The sequence below is a fragment of the Triturus cristatus genome, chromosome 6 (assembly GCF_964204655.1).
Source record: "Triturus cristatus chromosome 6, aTriCri1.1, whole genome shotgun sequence".
Taxonomy (NCBI): domain Eukaryota; kingdom Metazoa; phylum Chordata; class Amphibia; order Caudata; family Salamandridae; genus Triturus; species Triturus cristatus.
In genome coordinates, this window is record NC_140589.1 from 953,548,239 (window position 1) to 953,566,223 (window position 17,985).

A 17,985-nucleotide genomic window follows, 5' to 3' on the forward strand; every position below is an offset into this window, starting at 1 on the left:
TCATTTGCTATTTACTACACTTGCAAAGATGCAATTTAGCGTATTCCTCTATACGTCTACATCTAGCGGCATTAGCAGCCTATTTGCAAAATAGACAACACCTGTCCCTCTTTAAGGTACCAGCCATTAAAGCATTTATGGAGGGTCTTAAAAGAATTATTCCTCCAAGGTTACCACCTTCCCCGGTGTGGAACCTTAATATTGTTCTAACAAGGCTCGTGGGTCCCCCATTTGAACCAATGCACAAATGCGAACTGCAGTTCCTAACATGGAAAGTGGCTTTCCTCATCGCAATCACATCCCTGCGAAGAGTAAGTGAAATACAAGCCTTAACTCTCGAAGAACCCTTCCTACAACTACATCGGAACAAAGTGGTTCTTAGGACGAATCCAAAATTCCTCCCTAAAGTCATTTCCCCTTTCCATCTAAACCAGTCAGTCGAACTGCCAGTCTTTTTCCCTAATCCAGACTCAGTAGCTCAGAGGGCACTTCATACCTTAGATGTTAAGAGAGCCTTGCTGTATTACATCGACAGAACCAATCCTTTTCGGAAGACCAAGCAACTGTTCGTTGCTTTCGCTCCACCACATAAAGGCAACCCTATTTCCAAATCGGGTATCGCCAGATGGATAGTCAAATGTATCCAAATATGTTACCAAAAAGCTAAACTTACTCTTACCGTTCCCCCTAGGGCCCACTCCACGCGTAAAATAGGGGCTTCTATGGCATTCTTAGGGAACATCCCCTTAGAAGACATTTGCAAAGCAGCCACATGGTCTACTACACACACCTTCACTAAGCATTACTGTGTTGATGTACAATCCAAACAACAAGCTTCAGTGGGCCAAGCTGTCCTAAAAACTCTATTCCAAACTGCTGCAACTGATACTGGTGACCACCGCTAGGGGAGACACTGCTATATAGTCTATCCTTGGTGTGTGATCTGCAGCTCATATGCCTCGAACGGAATATGCTACTTACCAGTATGCATCTGTTCTTGGCGTGTAGAGCTGCAGAGCCACACACGCCCACCCGCCTCCCCGGGACCTGTATCCGTTCCAGCATTGTCTTAATTAGACACGTGGACATCCTTTCTTTTTACTTCTTATACACCATGATTTCCGATCATGGTGAAAAACAATCTGAGGATGGAGTGGATGCCCATGCGCACTGTTGTCCAGGGGAGGAGTCACCAATCTCGTGACCAAAGACTTCTTCCGAAGACAACAACCACCTGCAATCATCCGAGCCCAACACCAGATGGCGATCTTATCCTTAGTGTGTGGCTCTGCAGCTCTACACGCCAAGAACCGATGCATACTGGTAAGTATCATATTCCATTTTTGGAACAAACAATCTTGGTTTTACCTGTATTAAGTCTATAGTCCGACTGGTTCCCAAATTCAGATGCCAGGACCTCAATCCGATCCAAAGCTTCCTTTGGGTCAGGGGTTACTATTGTGATGTCATCAGCATAAGCTAATACTTTGGTGTTATATCCCCTGACCACTATCGGTTTGATAGCCTGATCGTTTAACATTGTTCTAATTAGCGGGTCGATATAAAGAGCAAAAAGAATTGGGGAACACGGGCATCCTTGTCTTGTACCGCGTGAGATCTTAATTCTTCCCGACTCCATCCCCATCAGTTGAATTTTAGCATGGGGTTGTACATACATAGCCCTTATAGCAGTCAGTATACGGGGGCCGTAGCCATTAGTTTTTAAATTCTGCCAAAGGTATGCCCACTCAACCTGATCAAAAGCTTTTTGGGCATCCAATAATATGAGGGACATTTGCTCCCCTGTCTGTTCCCTTATATCGAATAATGAAATTACACGTCAGACGTGATCAGTCGTTCCTCGACCTGGAAAAAATCCGTGCCCTCACGGACTAACCAGGGAGGCAATTATTTTTGCCCGTCTGAGCGCTATAATTTTAGAATATAATTTCTCATCCGCATTTATAAGAGAAATGGGCCTATACGAAGCGGGATCTTCCGATGGTTTTCCCTTTTTCAGAAAGATAACCATTTTGGTTTCCTTCCAAGAATGAGGCGGACTCCTTTATGTTGTACTGCCAAAAACAGATCCAACAAAAGGGGTGCAAGTTCCGGCTGCAAAACTTTGTATATTTCCATTGGGATCCCGTCAGGGCCGGCGGCCTTACCAGATGCCATAGCCTGGAGTGCCTCGGTGACTTCATTTAGTAAAATGTCTTCTTCTAGTTCCTGTATTACAGGGGGGAAGATAGCCGTTCCCACCCCTACTGATGTTTGCGGATCAACCTCGAAGCTATATGTCACCGTAGAATTCAGCGAAGACCTGAACTAGGTCCTGAGGTTTGGTCACCATATTCCCATCCTTCCTCTTTAGCTTCAAGATGTTGTTTACCGCCGCCCTCTGTTTCAGTCTGAGTGCAAGGTGTCTCCCTGTCATCTCCCCATATTCATAATTGTCCCTGGCCCGAGTTTGATATATTTCGGCAATTCTTTTATTATATATTCCGTTTAGTTTTGCTTTGGTGCTAATTACTTTTAATTCTAATTGGCTCAGTAATTCCATCTGTTTTCTTGCAATAGCTCCCATGTGCTGTGTCTCATATTTAGAGAGCTCAACCATAAGCTGTTGTATGACCACTCTCTGTTCTTTCCTGAGGTGCCCGGCATAACTAATAATCTCCCCCCATGGCAAGCCTTAAATGCATCCCACACGGTTTCTCTTGATGCGCTACATCTATTTGCCTCATAAAATTGTCTAGTCCACCCCTTAATGTGATCTATGAAGCCCTCGGTAGCCAAAAGTTTTCTGTCAAAGGACCATTTTGAGGGCAGGTTCTCATGTTCCTGAACCTCGATTTCCAACATCAGAGGGTTATGGTCTGATAAAACCTTTGGTAATTTCCGTATTGGTAGCTTCCTCTATAAGCGAGGCAGAAATAAGAAAATAGTCAAGCCTAACATATTCCTGATGAGGGCAAGAAAAATATGTATACCCGGCATCCCCAGCTTTTTTATGAGCCCAGACGTCCACTAGGCCGTGGCTTCCCACCAAGGCTTTAAGAGCCTTAAATACTTGTGGCTTTCTCCCCAGATACTCTCCCCAGGGTGTATCCTGTGTTCCTAAGTGGATATGAAAATCTCCACAGATTATAAGTGGGGATGGCCAAGAAGCTAATTCGAGCTCTAATTTTGCCCATATCTCCGGGTCGTCCAGGTTCGAGCCATAGATCGTGCATAGTGTGACCCTCCTAGGTAATAAAACTATTGCCCACCTTCCCCCTTTATCCGCTAGTTTGCTCAGCCAGAGGCATCAGTTTTGAAGTGTGTATGGCAACACCTCTCATTGTGGTTGTCTGCCGTGAGCTAATTGCCTGCATATATCCAGGGATAATATTAAGCCCTCTCTTTTGCCATGGGATGTGAGTCTCTTGTTGGTAGATGTCTGCCCCCCACGAGCGTACCACTTCTGCAGATCTATTTCTCTTGCCACCATCATTCAACCCTCCTATATTTACCGAGCAAATACTCAGCCTACCCATCCCTATAATTTGTTTGATACCTCAATTGTACCGTAAAACATTCCCTCATCTCCGTGTCATTCTGAACTCGATTCTCCTCAAATTTCCCCCCCCCCCCCCATTCCCCCCCCCACCTAGCCCCCCTGTTCTAGGAGGCAACAGACCTGTCAGGTCTGTAGTGGATGATCGGTGTACCCTCCCGAGAATGATGCATGTACTTATGTGTACTTAAAGCCCGTGTTAATCCATACTAACCATATTAACCCCCGTGAACCAACCGCTCCAATTATCCCAGATATGGCCGCACCCCCCCCCCCCCCCACCCGCGAGAAAATGTATCCCTACAATTAAACAAGCAAAGAAGGACACTATTTGTATCAACATTGTGAGTTAAACTCTCCCCCAGCATCTAAAATCTCCTTTTCCTTTATTTCTGAAGTGAAGAATCTCATTGTATCCTTCCAGGCTACTTTTAGTCGGGTAGGATTGAAATCATCTGGCGCAAGCGCCACCGACGTTCCACAGTGACATGCCAGTAATCTGGTCTAGTGAAATACGAAAACCCATCTACACTACGTTGTGCTTCTGGTCTTGCCCTTTCAAAAACATTTTGTCTCAATAAATAATTTCCAAAATAGACCAGAAATGCCCTAGGTTTGGCATCGGGGCGGGTTGGTTGTCGAATTGTAAAAGGGACACGGTGTACCCTTTGTATCTCCTTTTGCCAATTCCAGCCTTCCAGTTCGGGGAAGGAGTTCTGCAACAATTGAACCATGGAAGTACGGGCATCGGGCCCCTCCTTTCTCTCCGGGATACCCAGGAATCTCAAGTTATTCCTTCGCTGGTAGTTGTCACTCTCCTCCAGCTTCCACTGAATATCCACAATTCGAGCATCATGGGCTTCCACTTGCCCCTTTGAGCCAGCGACCTCTGACTCCAACAAATCCGTCCTAGACTCGATCTCAGTCATCCGGTCACTTATGTCTTTACAAGTTCTTGCTACTTTCCTAATTGCCCCTTGCAGTTTACGAGAGGCATTCTGCGATCTTTTACTTTCCAACCGGGATTCCTCTCGGTGTGCAACCACGCACTGCAGGATTGATGCTAAAGTCAGAGGGTCTGGGGTGAGCCCTTCACCCGGGGTTATGTTGGTATCACCCATCAGTTGTTCTCCGAGTGAATAATCCCATCTCAGGGCCCCCTGTTTTTGCCTCTCAGGTCTCCCCGTACTGAGATACATCGATCGAACAGTTGCTGCCGAGCCTGAGGCTGCCGTGCCCTTGTCTTGTATGTCCCTTTCTTCACTTGACTCCGTATCACCCTCCGACTCTGAACCGAAACCTGACCATGTTGTGTCAGAAAGTGAAAAAAAAGTCATTTGCCTCTGAATCTATATCTCTTTCTCTATGCGGGGTTCTAAGAGCCCTAGAACCCCCCTTATGTTTTTGATTCCCCCCAGGCACCTGGCTGGATTGGTTCCCATCCTCTCCTCCGATTAAATCATTCTGGGCCCCTTTAAGCCCGACTTTACCTTCGTAGGACTTTAATTTTGCACTGGGGTTTACCCCTCCCTTATGAGGAACCATCAATATTTCCTGCCCGTTTTCCCGTGCCTGGACATGTTCCTGCGTGTCGATCACGACTCCAACTTCAGATTCATGGCCATTACCAGAGATGGCTGCACTGCCCGGGGGGACCGTAAACTGAGCTCTTTCTACCGTTCCACAGCCACCTGCTGCAATAGATCACTGCCATGACAATCATTCTCCTCAGCCGGCTGCTCCTGGAGATTACTCTGGATTGCAAGCTCTTCAAGCCCCTCTCCGGCCCCACTCAGCTCCTTACCCGTCAGCATTGGGATATTAACTCCTCCGGCAGTTCCAATCTGGTCTCCCTCCTGAGCTCAAGCGGAGCCAGCCCCCAATCCTCTGAGCATCTCGATCACCGAGTCGGAGGGCCGGTGTGGCTGGGGCTGAACGCCCACACCCCTCCCCTTCCTGTCAGCCGAGCTCTCAGTTCGAGCTCCAAGTCTCTGCTTGCGACCACGAACGGTTGCTGGGACCGGCTCGATCTCCAAAGGGGGCGCCGGAGGGCCGTTACGTTCTCCCGCACCTCTGCCTGTCGAAGCCACTTTGGGACCCATGCTTCCCCGAGCTGGATCAGAAGATGCCAGGAGCAAGACCTGTTCGAAGCGCTTACTGCCGAAAATCAGCTGCTCCGCAATCCGAACCAGCGCCGCGACCCAGCACTGTAAGTTACACAAGTCTTGATCAATTTCAGTTGCCGCGCTGCCGCTTCTCTTTAGATTGCTAACGGGGGGCTCCACATTCTTCGGTTTTGGAGGTCTTTTAATGTATTTCCTCATTACTGCATCAGATCGGGAGAGCACCTACGGCTGACCCTTCTCACTCAGCTGCCATCTTGCGTCTAATCGGAGATGCTCCCCAGCGTTTCTGTGTTTTCCTCTTTTTTAAAACTAAATGCAACTAATCGAGTCCTTCTTACCTCAGTCTTGTCTGCCCTCTGCTTGGCACAGGTTACCAAACTAGAGACTTTGCGAACCCGGACACTGTTAAATCTTGGTTGAGGCATCTGTTCCAGTTTGTGGGGCAGGATCCGAGTTTTTTTCAGCCTCGTTTTGATTAGCATGTTGCCTATTTTTCTACCAAATAGTGATTTGGTGTGGAAATGTTCTTAGTAAAAATAAAACTGCTTTTTGCGTATGGTGTCAACCATTGGAGGTGTTAGCTCCTCTATGCTCCATATAGGTTGTTAAAAAAATGCATATGGGGACGGATTTCACTTTATCTGCAAAAGAAATTTAACAAATTAACTTGTTCGGGAAGGTTTGAGAGATAGCTGCCGCTCAGTTGTAAACAGCTAGTCCCTTTTGCGTCAATACAACAGCACCATTTGGAGTTTGTTGATCAACTCCCCTGATTGAAGAAAGCTGGTTTACAAGAGATTTTAAGTGAAGGGGTTTGCTCTCACAAGGATACGACTCGTGCTCTAAATATAAGGTGCCCAAGTCCATGGGAGAAACGTGACACCTACAAATATAAAATATGCCAAGCACGCATTATACAAACAAATAGGTATTGACCCTAAGAGCACGCATTGGCACAAGGTCTTTTCTTACAGACCTATTGGCTATGCCAATGCTTCTTGCTGGTACTGTGCCACATCGACAAAGAACACAACGTTTTTGCCAGTGTTATGCAGCTTCTGCAAAGAAAAAAAGGTGCAATTACAGGTCTTGTGTTGCCAAGCTTGGCATTCCGTAGATAAACATTTTATAACGGGCACACAAACAGGCGTCACCATGCAAGTGCTCTCTTAGCGAATAATCCAGATGTAAATTTTTTTTTTTTTTTTTTTTTTACTTGTCTCAAATGCCGAATGTTACATCAGCTTACAAAAAAACTGGAATTGTAAGTAATTGTGTAGGGGAGCTCCCAAAGCAAATAGCAGCTCCTAGGACAACCCCAAAAATTATTTAAAAATATATATTTTCTGCAGGGTGGAGAGGTTTAAAATAAACATAGAACTGGGAAGGGCAAAAGTATAACACGAAGGTGAGAGCAACCAAGTCTATGGGATTGGGAGGTTAGCAGGGGGAGATGAATACAAGCGAGAGCAACACTGAGCGTGACGGGGAGAGCTAGAAAATTAATAGTTCTCTAAAGTGGGTAGTGAAATTATAAAAGTCAGCCAGACATAGTTGATTCACACTGGGAACTCTTTCGTACAGAACCATGTAGAAATTACCAGAAAACAGTCTACTTTTCATTTTAATGGAATTACAAATTTAAATGACTGAAATGGGCCAATACTTTATAGCACGAATAAGCTCCATCCATCCTGCAGTCCACCCTAGGAAATGGTCTCTAAAAGGACCTACCACCTACGTGTGCAAACTGTGTTCCTGACCTCACAAATGCATTACATAAGAAATAGGATGCTCATATGGGAATATTGATGGTCAGGGGTTCATGTTTGGTGATACCCCACACAGCTGCGAGCTAGAATTAAAGACTTTTCCTAGCCCTCACTGTTTGATGAAGCCAAATTCACAACAATCTATTTCAAATAATGACAGGCAACACATCTGTGTTTTATCAAAAGTTGTGAATATCCTTCCAGTTGTCAGCACTAGCATAGCCGGCTACTGATAACAATAACAACTTGCATATCGAATCAAAGACTACGAATCCATCTTACAGGCAGCCAGAAGACTGTGATATCTGAAATCTGAGAACATGACCATCAAAATGCTCCCAAACATTGTTGGCTGTACAAACAGCAGAGATATTATTGCCTGCAAAACTGCAAATCCTAGACAGGAAGTCATAGAACTTTTCTACATATGAGGAAGCCTAGGAGCATATTGAGTAATGGCGGTTAAATGTAGACAGAACATGCATGTGGAAAGTGTGGCTGCTGAAACTGGAAGAGTCTGCCTTGGCTACTTGATGAACAGGTTCCGAAGGTATAGAACGATCAAGACAAAAAATAGGACTCTGTGATGAGCAACTGCGATTTATACTGTTCATGAAGGGGAGGAGTAAATCTGCGAGGGGGCTTTTTTCCCTCTCCTGGATGCAATGGGGTAGCCTAATGAACTGATGGGATGGACGTTGACATGCAAGACGGCTGACCTATAGGTAAAATAACTCATGCTTATTATTTTCACATAATAGGAGATGGGGTAAATACTGAAACCAACTACTCATGAATACTAAATGTTACTAAGAGTTGTTAACTAAATATGAAGGGACAGGCTCCAGTTTAATTGAGCAGCAGGCAGTTGAGAAATTGCAGTGCACGGAGATTCGATGGGGGGGGCCTGTAGAGAACGTGGATGTTAAATTGTCATGAACAGTTCTAACTACTGTGAGTCATAGTCATGGCTGTGACAAACGAGAGGCAAATGGCAGGTCATGATCGCTGGACCCCACTAATTGGGAAGATTAGGATCTTATCCTGAAATATAAATGGGATTTGTAGTAAAATGAGGGGCATATTTATTCATTATTTTTTTATAAACATAACGTGGATGCAGTGCTCTTACAGGAGACCTGTCTTAAAGGTACATAAAGTTGACTGCAGTCCAGAGGAAGTTACCGAATGAATGCGCATTAAGTCTATGCATCAGATTCTTGGGGAGGGGAAAAGTGTTCCTTTGCTAGAGCAATCAATCATAGACCACAAGGTTATGTGGTGCTGGTTGAGAAGTTCGTTGTGGAAATACAATGCTATGTTCTGTTTACCTCCTGTCTAGACTTCCATTCCTGCAATTTGATGAGCTAGGAGCAACCTTGTTGCGAGCACTGAATGGAATACTGTTAATGGGAAGAAGCTTCAAACTTAAAATAGAGTAGGCTGAATGCAGATATGGTAGCAGGGGTGCATTGAACTTGTGACAGTTTAACTGGGCGTTTGGTTTGATTTTCCTTTGGAGTTGCCATAAGTCGGTAGTGAGACCTTTCTCCATGTTCGGAGGCCTCTGGCTCCTACTATAGGCTGGACTATTGATCACACAAGGAATGCATGTTCATACGTATATTAAAAGATTCCTAGCTAGAGGACAATCTGATCATTCACCATTGGTGTGATACGTTGGCAAATTTTGGATTAGTGACTTGGATGGAAGTTAGATAGCTGGCATCTTCAAAGAAAAGAAGTGGTAGATGACAGACTATCTACAGACAACTACTTGAGTGAAAATGAAGTCTATAGATTGAGATAGTGGTGTGGGTAGTATATAAGACAGTGATAGGTGGACACGTAATTTAATTGAGTGCTGTGCTTTTGAAAACGAAGATGGGAAGTGATCCAAAAAGTAGAGACACAGACACTAGAGATCCAGGGTGTTGACGCAACACAAAATTGATGAACTATAACATTACCAGAAATGACGATCAGAACAATTTCCTTGTGACAGAAAAACTATATGAAATGAGCAATAAAAAGCATGAGCTGCTTGAAAAGAGGAAATGAAACACTAGTTGGGTGAGTGATATCAGGAGCACAGCATAGGATAGAATAATGGATACAAAAATATTGACTGTATGCCTCTCAGTGCAGCCATATGGAGACTGCAGTACAAGCTTTCTTAGGAGATGTGCTGTTGTGCCCCTCTGCTGCAGTGATGAACACCTTAGAGTCTGATATAATAGTGAAACAAATTGAAAAAGTGATCAAATCCCTAATGGCCTGTCAATTGTTATTTAAATGCCAGCCAGTAAATTGACGGGCATCTCTTAAATAGTTACTTTTTACCCAAAAATAAAGCCTGCTTGTCAAGGGATTTTAGAATGGCTACTGCTGTGATCATTATAAACACAAACAAGTAAAAGGAGGAAAATGTGGGGGGGCAAATTCCCACGCCTTTCCTGGAAAACGTGAAGTTGTTTAAAATTGCCCTCGCCTGCTATGTAGTGGCATGCTTCGTCATAGGGCTGCTACCGCATCCCTGTGCAGACCAACACTTGGGATGGAGCAATGGGAGGGGTAAGACAAAAGAAGCATAACTGGTTTGGGATCCATGCAGTAAGTAACATATAAACGGACAGTGATTGTGTGAGTGTAAATCCACCTTTGAGATACCCTTCCAAATGTATTCTTAATCATGAGATGCCGGGGTAGGATTAAAAGTTAGAAAACGGAGATGGTCTAGAGGAGAGTTAGGACCTCTTATCTCCTATACTGCTTCTATTTCGACATGATTTGTCCTTTACTGTCGCCAATGAAGGACTAGCGATCCCGTTTTGTGCCAATCCCTTCCCTTGAACAATCTCCAACTATTCAGGGGAATATGTAGATTTGGACAAAAAATGTTTCATATACAATGACCTTGATTGTCACTTTCTTTGTAGACACACTCGTGTTTCATGTTTTATCGATCAGATTGCTCAAACTAGGTTACGAGCTGGAGCATCCCCCCATAGTCACACTTTCCTCAAGGGTTGAATGCCACTTCTGAGTCCCTCTTGTCGCCCTGTGTAGTTCAAGGTCATTGTATGTATAAACACTTTTCCTCATTTTGTGTTTATAGTGTGTACATGACGGGCAGGATGGAAAAGGAGTAGTGCCTTTCTCCCCTCTTTATGTATGATATTACGGTGATCATTCACAAGACCGGTAAACCTCCTGATAAATGTTCTTCTAGACCTATTTTCCCTTTTAAGCGTTGAATCCAAAATACTCACCAAGGTCCTAGCAAACCGATTACGACATATATTTGGCACTTTGTTTCATCCTGACCAATCGAGTTTCATCCCAGAGAAAATGCACAAGGCCTTAAGGCAAAAAGAGGGAATTGCAAAGCAGTGATGGGGTCTTTGAATGCTTGCAATTCCCTCAACTCCCTGGAATGGACATATGATTTGGGTGATAACTTTTTAAAATCTTTGGGCCTACTTCTACGGCATGGATCAAATTGTTGTATCAGAATCTTCTGTCCAGCACAATAGTGTATTTTCAAAGCCCCTTCCTCCGAGAGAGGCCCCACGACAGGGATGTTCCTTGTCCTCATCATTTTTGCTCTGCTGCTGGAGCCAATAGCATGTTGAATAAGGAAGAACACAATAGTGAGAGGATTGAGATTGAACACTGTATGCACCATCATCTGAGGTCACTGTAGACCGATTGATGCACATATTGGGTATATTTGGAGCTTAAAGTGGGTTCTGAATAAACTGAACAACATATGTGATTTATGCTCATACTCAATGACCGATCAGAGTGGGTTTACGTATCAGGACATTTATCATAGAGGGGATCAAGTCTTGCGATGTGGTTTTTTTTTTTTCCTTCTTCTGGATTTACATGCTGTGCATCATTCCACCATCTAGTGGTTGGGTCTGGATTTGTCGGAGCCTCTTCTTACTTTTAATGCAGCACAGAAACGGTAATAAAGTGAAAACACAACACAAGAAAAATCCTTAACCAACGTAGAAGCAGATTAAACTTTAATAAATAAAATGATGCCAAAATTACAAAAATCTAATTGGTAGAACTGGATATATTCAATTTTAAAGTTTTAAGTTAAGTAGAGCACCTAAAAGCACAAAGCGCCACTTGCATTCATCTGGTCGTGCTGGATAGGGGAAAGTCACATGTTCAGGCTGACTGTGATGAAGCACGGGCCGGAGGCAGGGCATAGGTTAGTCCAGCTGAAAAAGTTACATTCTCAAAATCCGGCACAAACATTTCTGTTCTGGTGGAGGAGGCTGTAAGGAGAAAAGAGAGCATTGCAGATGGTCCTTGCTGTAGCGCGAGGATTCGGTCGGGCGTTGCAGACAGTTGCAGGGGCTACGAGTACCGTGAGCTGCTGTTGCTGTAGTGTGAATTAGACCTTGCATTGCCATTGTCTCGGGTGTTCGCTGTAGCACGAAAAGACTGTTTAACTGGAGCTTCACGTTGGTGACCATCATGGGTAGCAATGCCTTGGCACAAATGGACCCGGTCGCTACGAGCTCAAAACTTAAGGACTTTACCATTTGTTTTACAGGAGGAGCTCAACTGTTGCCAGCCAAGGGTCTGGGTCCTGGGGAGTGACTGCTTTGAGATCACGAAGTCACTCCAGCAGAAGCCAGCAGGGCTCAGGCTGGTCCTATGCAGCGGGTCAGCTAAGAAGTTTGTATCCTAGTAGCTCATACAGGTCGGCTCTGCCAACTGACCCTTGAAGTCACTCAGGTAGTCTAAGATTAAGAAGCAGCAGAACAGCCTTCTTGGGTTGAACACAGTCCTCAAGCAGCAGGGCAGCCCTCTGGAGAACAAAGCAGCCCTTCTGTAATGTCCACAGGTCCAGGAGTGTACTGAAGATTGGCTCTGGAGGTCCAGTATTTATACAAGGTGCCAGCCTTTGATGTGGTGGGGATTACCTATCCTGCCCCCAATATCTGGTTCATGAAGTTCATCCCTTTCAAGGCTCCAAGAAGTCTTGTTTGACATGCAGGTGCTCAATGCCATGTACCTCTGCTGAACTGATGCCTATGACAGGGCGGGGACCCGAAACGCGTCGGCTTAATGAAAACTGGTGTGAGGCATCCTTCCAACTTAAGCTGCAGCTTCTATTAAAATTGTTACGCTTTACCTACCTGTGTGGGCTCCTCCGTTGTGGCAAACTTTTTGGTGGAGCTGTATGTATGTATATATATCCACATGGTTGTGGAATAAACATGGGGAGTGGAGCCTACCCTGCTTGTGGCCTGTCTACCAAAATACATAGCTCAGATGGTTAGGATGCATGTGCAGAGTTTCAGCCCAAGTATCTTAAGATGGGGGACCATAGCTTGGCTCAATATGCCATGGCACAATCACAGAAAAGTTTGATTCAGGGCTAGGATAGTCACAGACAACAGAGAGAACACAGGGAGAGGGTTGCAATGTCAGAGGTCGCTGAAGCTGAGGGAGAAGGTTCCGAAGAAAACATCAAAAGAAAGTGAGGCGAAGAAGTGGCAGATAACACATGGTCTTTGTGGGGCCGAACCAAAGCATTCCAACTTTAAACCCTTGAAGACTACCCAGATCTAAATGACCAACGTGATTTGAAGCTAGCACAGCCAAAAGAAACCTCACGGATCGAAGTTGTAAGTAACTGTTCCGTGGTAAACCTCAGAACCAGCTTCAAATCTGAAAGGGGCTTGAGAGCGCAGGAAGGACAAAGCGCTTCATATCTCAACAAAGAAGTCATTTGCTCCCAGAAGTAAGACTTCAATGTGGAACAGAAAGCTCTCAACATCAAGAGAAAAAAATTAAAGCTTGGGGCTGAAATATATATCCTTGTGAAGAGTAAGGAATTAAACGACTCCCTCACGTGATATCACATTCCATAAAGGCCTTAGAGGAAAGAACTAAGAGGTGGAGAATGTCAGTTTAACCGTGGTTTTTACCAATGACCAAGAGACAGCACAAGAGGAGTGGCAGGACATGGAGACTACACCGAAGAAATGGTGGCCTCTTACTCTTCTATACCATCACTTCCAATGATATTGTGCTGTACAATGCCCTGGTTAAAATGGCAGCTGACGTGTACAGGGTACAGCTAGAGGAGGAGCAGACTGTTTTTTTTTTTCTTTTCCCCCTGGAGACCCTCCTTCCAGCACGCAGGAAGAACCAGTTCTTCCAGTGCAACCCAGTGTCCTAGATCCAGGGTGAGAGGCCTTTAGAGAATCCGCTTCAGACAAAGCTGTGAAATCCAGAGAAGAGAATCAATACAAATATACCTCATGAGACCACAATGTACATCAGAGGAAATATGGCAACAGACTGCCGTCATTTTAATTCCCTCACTCAAATGAGCAAATGCTCCCACTACCACAGGTCCTCCATCTGGCAGGGAAAGCAAGAAGATGGAGATGGTGGGTGGGCAGCCATTATCGTATCGCCCACTTTAACACCCTTCACAGCAGTTACAGCTGCCCGCAATGGGACACAATAGAGGAGCTGGTTCAGCACCTACCAGACTAGTATTAAACAGGGCACTGAGGCTCGTCCATGAAGACGAGGACATTTTTGACATGCCGAAATAGTCCCATAATGCGGCAGATACAACCAGCAGGCAGCTGTGTGAAGGGATCACCCTAAGGAGGCAAACATGTCTGAAGGTCTCTTGATTCAAGTAGGAGTTTCAGGCTGTATTCTTAAATAGGCATTTAACAGGTGAAAGACTTCCTTACCCAGAAGTGGACAACTCTGCAATGAACAGTAAGACTGCAAACACTATAGGAGCTCTTCATTCAGAGGAAAAAAGGGGCTAAAGAGAATGCCAACCGTTAGTCCTTTACCATGCCAGTTTTGTACCACAACCCAGCTTGCAAAGTGCCTCATCCCAGTAGCAATACCTCAGTACAGCATGTCACCCCATTTGAGGAACAGCTCGCTGGAGAGGTACTGATCCATGTGGAGTATAACATGCAAACAAGGGACTTCTCATTGTGCGGCATTCCCGCCTGCACTCCACTCATGTAGAGGGGCAGAATGTGAGGTTTTCTCTACAAATCCAGTCACCTTCAACAAATGGTCTTGTAAACCTCAGCCAACATGGCTATTGGATAGAACTATCTCCACCAAACCTGGTCTTGGAACAAGGAGGAAAGTTACTAGTATGGGATAACCAAGAGGTAAGGACAATCGGACCCATTCTGAACCTGGATGCTTTAAACATTCATAAAGTTAAAAATTGTTGTGCTGCAGAAGGTCATCCCATGGCTGCGGAATGAAGACTACATGGCAACTATACATTTCATGAATGCCTACCCACATGTGCCAGTGAACAGAAGACACAAGACTTTACATCTTGGACATGGTACCCTACCATTTCAGGGTTCTGCCTTTTGAGATCAAATCTGCACCAAAAATATTCACTTTGTCTCGATGTCATCACAGCACACATGAGAAGATAGGTGATACATGTCTGCCTTTACCTTGACCATTAGCTGTTAAAAGCAGGATCTTTGCCTTCTGCTGAGGGATATTGCTTTGCCCTGCCTGTCCGTCGAAGACCGTGAGCAGCTGGACGCCCCCTTGTCTGTCGATGAAATTGCAACTGCGATTCGGTCCCTTCGTTCGGGCAAGGCGATGGGTCCCAACGGTCTGCCTATTGAATTATATAAGTTGCGCCCGGATAAACTCGCGCCCTTCCTCCGTCGTATGTTTCAGGAGTCCCTCGCGGCTGGCTCCCTTCCTGACGACCAGCGTCTGGCTACGATAGTCGTGATCCCCAAGGACGGTAAGCCACGTGACCGCTGTGCCTCCTATAGGCCTATTTCACTGCTAAACGCAGAGCCTAAAATCCTGGCTAAAGTCCTTGCCAATCGTTTGTTGAGCGTCATCTGCGATCTGATTCATCCTGATCAATGCGGCTTCATCCCTCACCGTAACACCGCTCTTAACTTGCGGCGGCTTCACGGCGCCCTTGCCAGGGCGGAGTACCTCTCCGAACCAGCCGTGCTGGTTTCTTTAGACGCCACGATGGCCTTTGATACCATCGAGTGGCCATTCCTCTGGGCTGTCTTGACCAAATTCGGCTTTGGGGACGGATTTCTTGGCTGGGTGAAGCTTCTTTACACGGGGCCCATGGCTCAGGTGGTGGTTAATGGGCGGGTCTCTCGGCCCTTCGCTCTCGGTAGAGGTACGAGGCAGGGGTGCCCGTTGTCCCCTCTGCTCTTTGCTCTTGCCCTGGAGCCGCTCGCTGCTTGGCTCCGCTGGGAGCCCTCGATCAGAGGGATTCCGGTGGGCCCCGGGCTTCGAGGATCGGGTCTCGTTGTATGCGGACGATATTCTCCTGTATCTCACCTCGCCGCGGCAGTCGCTGAATGTTCTCTTTGATGTTCTGACTTCCTTTGGGAGAAATTCGGGTCTAACGATCAACTGGTCTAAATCCTGTGTCTATCCCATCTCCGGCGACCCTCCTCTCTTGCCGCCTCGGCTTCCGATCCAATTATCTCTGTCCGGCTTTAAGTACCTGGGAATATACGTCTCGAGGGACCCGGTGGCTCGCTATGAGCAGAATCTCCTGCTTCCACTTCGGCGTTTGAGGGAGGACACGGCTCGGTGGTGTAAGCTGCCCTTGTCCCCTCTGGGTCGGGCAGCACTGTTTAAAATGATGTCCCTTCCCAGATTCCTCTATGCACTTCAGAACTCCTTCGATGTCATTCCTGTGTCCTACTTTCGGGAGGTGGAGAGCCTGCAGAGGAGACTGGTGTGGGACGGACGGGCGTGTATCGCTCTGACAAAGCTTACTCTCCCCTGGTACGACGGGGGCATCGCGCTTCCCGACATTCGCAGGTATTATTGGGCCTCACAGCTATCGGCCATTAACCATGCCACGTATGCGCCTGGCTTGAATCCGGCGTATGAGATGGATAAATTCCTGCTTCCCGGCGGAAACTATAATAGGGCACTTTACTCCAGCTCGGCTGGACGGACCCTTACGGGCCCTACTAAGATTGCAGTACGGATCTGGAAGGCGGCCAATGTAGCCATGGGCTGGAGTGAGCGGTTAACATGTGCTACTCCCCTGTTTTCCTCCGACCGACTGGGAAGCCTCTGGACAACGAAGGGGTTTGAACGTTGGGACACGATTGGTATTAGTAGGGTGGGAGACTTATGGATTAAGGGTGCGGTTAAAACATTCGCGGCGCTCCAGAGCGAATACGAACTTACGGAAAGGGAGTTTTTCCGCTACGCCCAGGTTCGGCATGCCCTGCTCTCTGTTTTTGGGGAGGGGACCAAGATCCCGGCTTCTTCGCCCCTCGAGGACCGCATACTCGATGGTCATGTCCCCGACAGTACTATCTCTTTAATTTATAAAAAACTTATCAACAATCGGGCGGACCTCCTGGTGCGCCTTCGGGAGGCGTGGACGGGGGATGGGGTGGAATTGGACGACGAGGACTGGCAGTCCGCACTGTCGTCCCCCAAGGAAGTGGCCATTCCAGCCCGTCTCCGCCTGGTCCAGCTTAAGATTCTCCACCGTGTGTATGTGACGGGTCCCCGTTTGGTCTCGATGGGATTTTCTGAAGACGGGCTCTGTAAGCGGGGTTGTGGGCTCAGTGCCACCTTTCTCCATATCCTTTGGGAGTGCCGCGAGGTGGCGGAATACTGGCGTCGGGTTCATGTGGTCATGGGACAAGTCACCGGGGTTGCGCTGCTGCCCGAGGTGCATCGCTGTGTCCTGAATGTGTGGGAGCCCAATGATTATAACGCGGCTCAGACCCGGTGGGCGGCCCTGGGGAACATGATTGCCAAGAGAGATATAGCGCAGCTTTGGGGTTCCCAGCGGCCTCCCACCGTGTCCGTATGGAAGGAGAACATGGACTGGTGCATGTTCAGGGAGAAGACTGTGTATGTGGCTCGTGGTAAACCGGGGGCATGGGGTAGAATCTGGGGACATTGGAACGCGTATCGTGGGAGTATATGTACTCCCCCCCCCCCCTAGTGGACACCGATATTGCTTTGTCCCCCTGACCCTTGATGGTTCCTTGCGACTTTTGGAATAACCGAATATAGACGTTCCTCTCCCGTGACCCCCCCCGACCTATCAGTACTCCTTCCTCTTGATAGCTATTTGAAGGTCTGAATTAGAGTCCCCCGGATGTAGCCTGACCCACACTTTTTGCCCTTATGCCTCGCCTTTTGTTTTTAGTTGTTATTTATGTTAAATCGATGTATCCTGCTTCCCTAGGACTATCCGGAGCCATGTACGGGGCTGTGCCCCGGGAGTCGACTACTGCCTTAACAACTGTATGATCCTTTCTGAATCTAGCGGCCGGCCCTGGTGGTTGTAGGCCCATGCCTGTAATTGACTTATTGTTCAATAAAATTCCATTAAAAAAAAAAAAGCAGGATCTTTAAACCGTGCTAGACCTACCTAATTAGTCAAACTCACCTTTACCAGAAGGGCCAGTCTCTGATATTGAGGACAACAGTAAAAATAATGAGTACAATAGAACTGTGC

General features: G+C 46.5%; 1 protein-coding gene across 1 annotated transcript in view; it reads left to right on the top strand.

The window, feature by feature from the left end:
* WTAP (WT1 associated protein) overlaps window positions 1-17,985 on the top strand; it is a 153,637-nt gene that overhangs the window by 120,455 nt on the left and 15,197 nt on the right. The window lies entirely within an intron of this gene.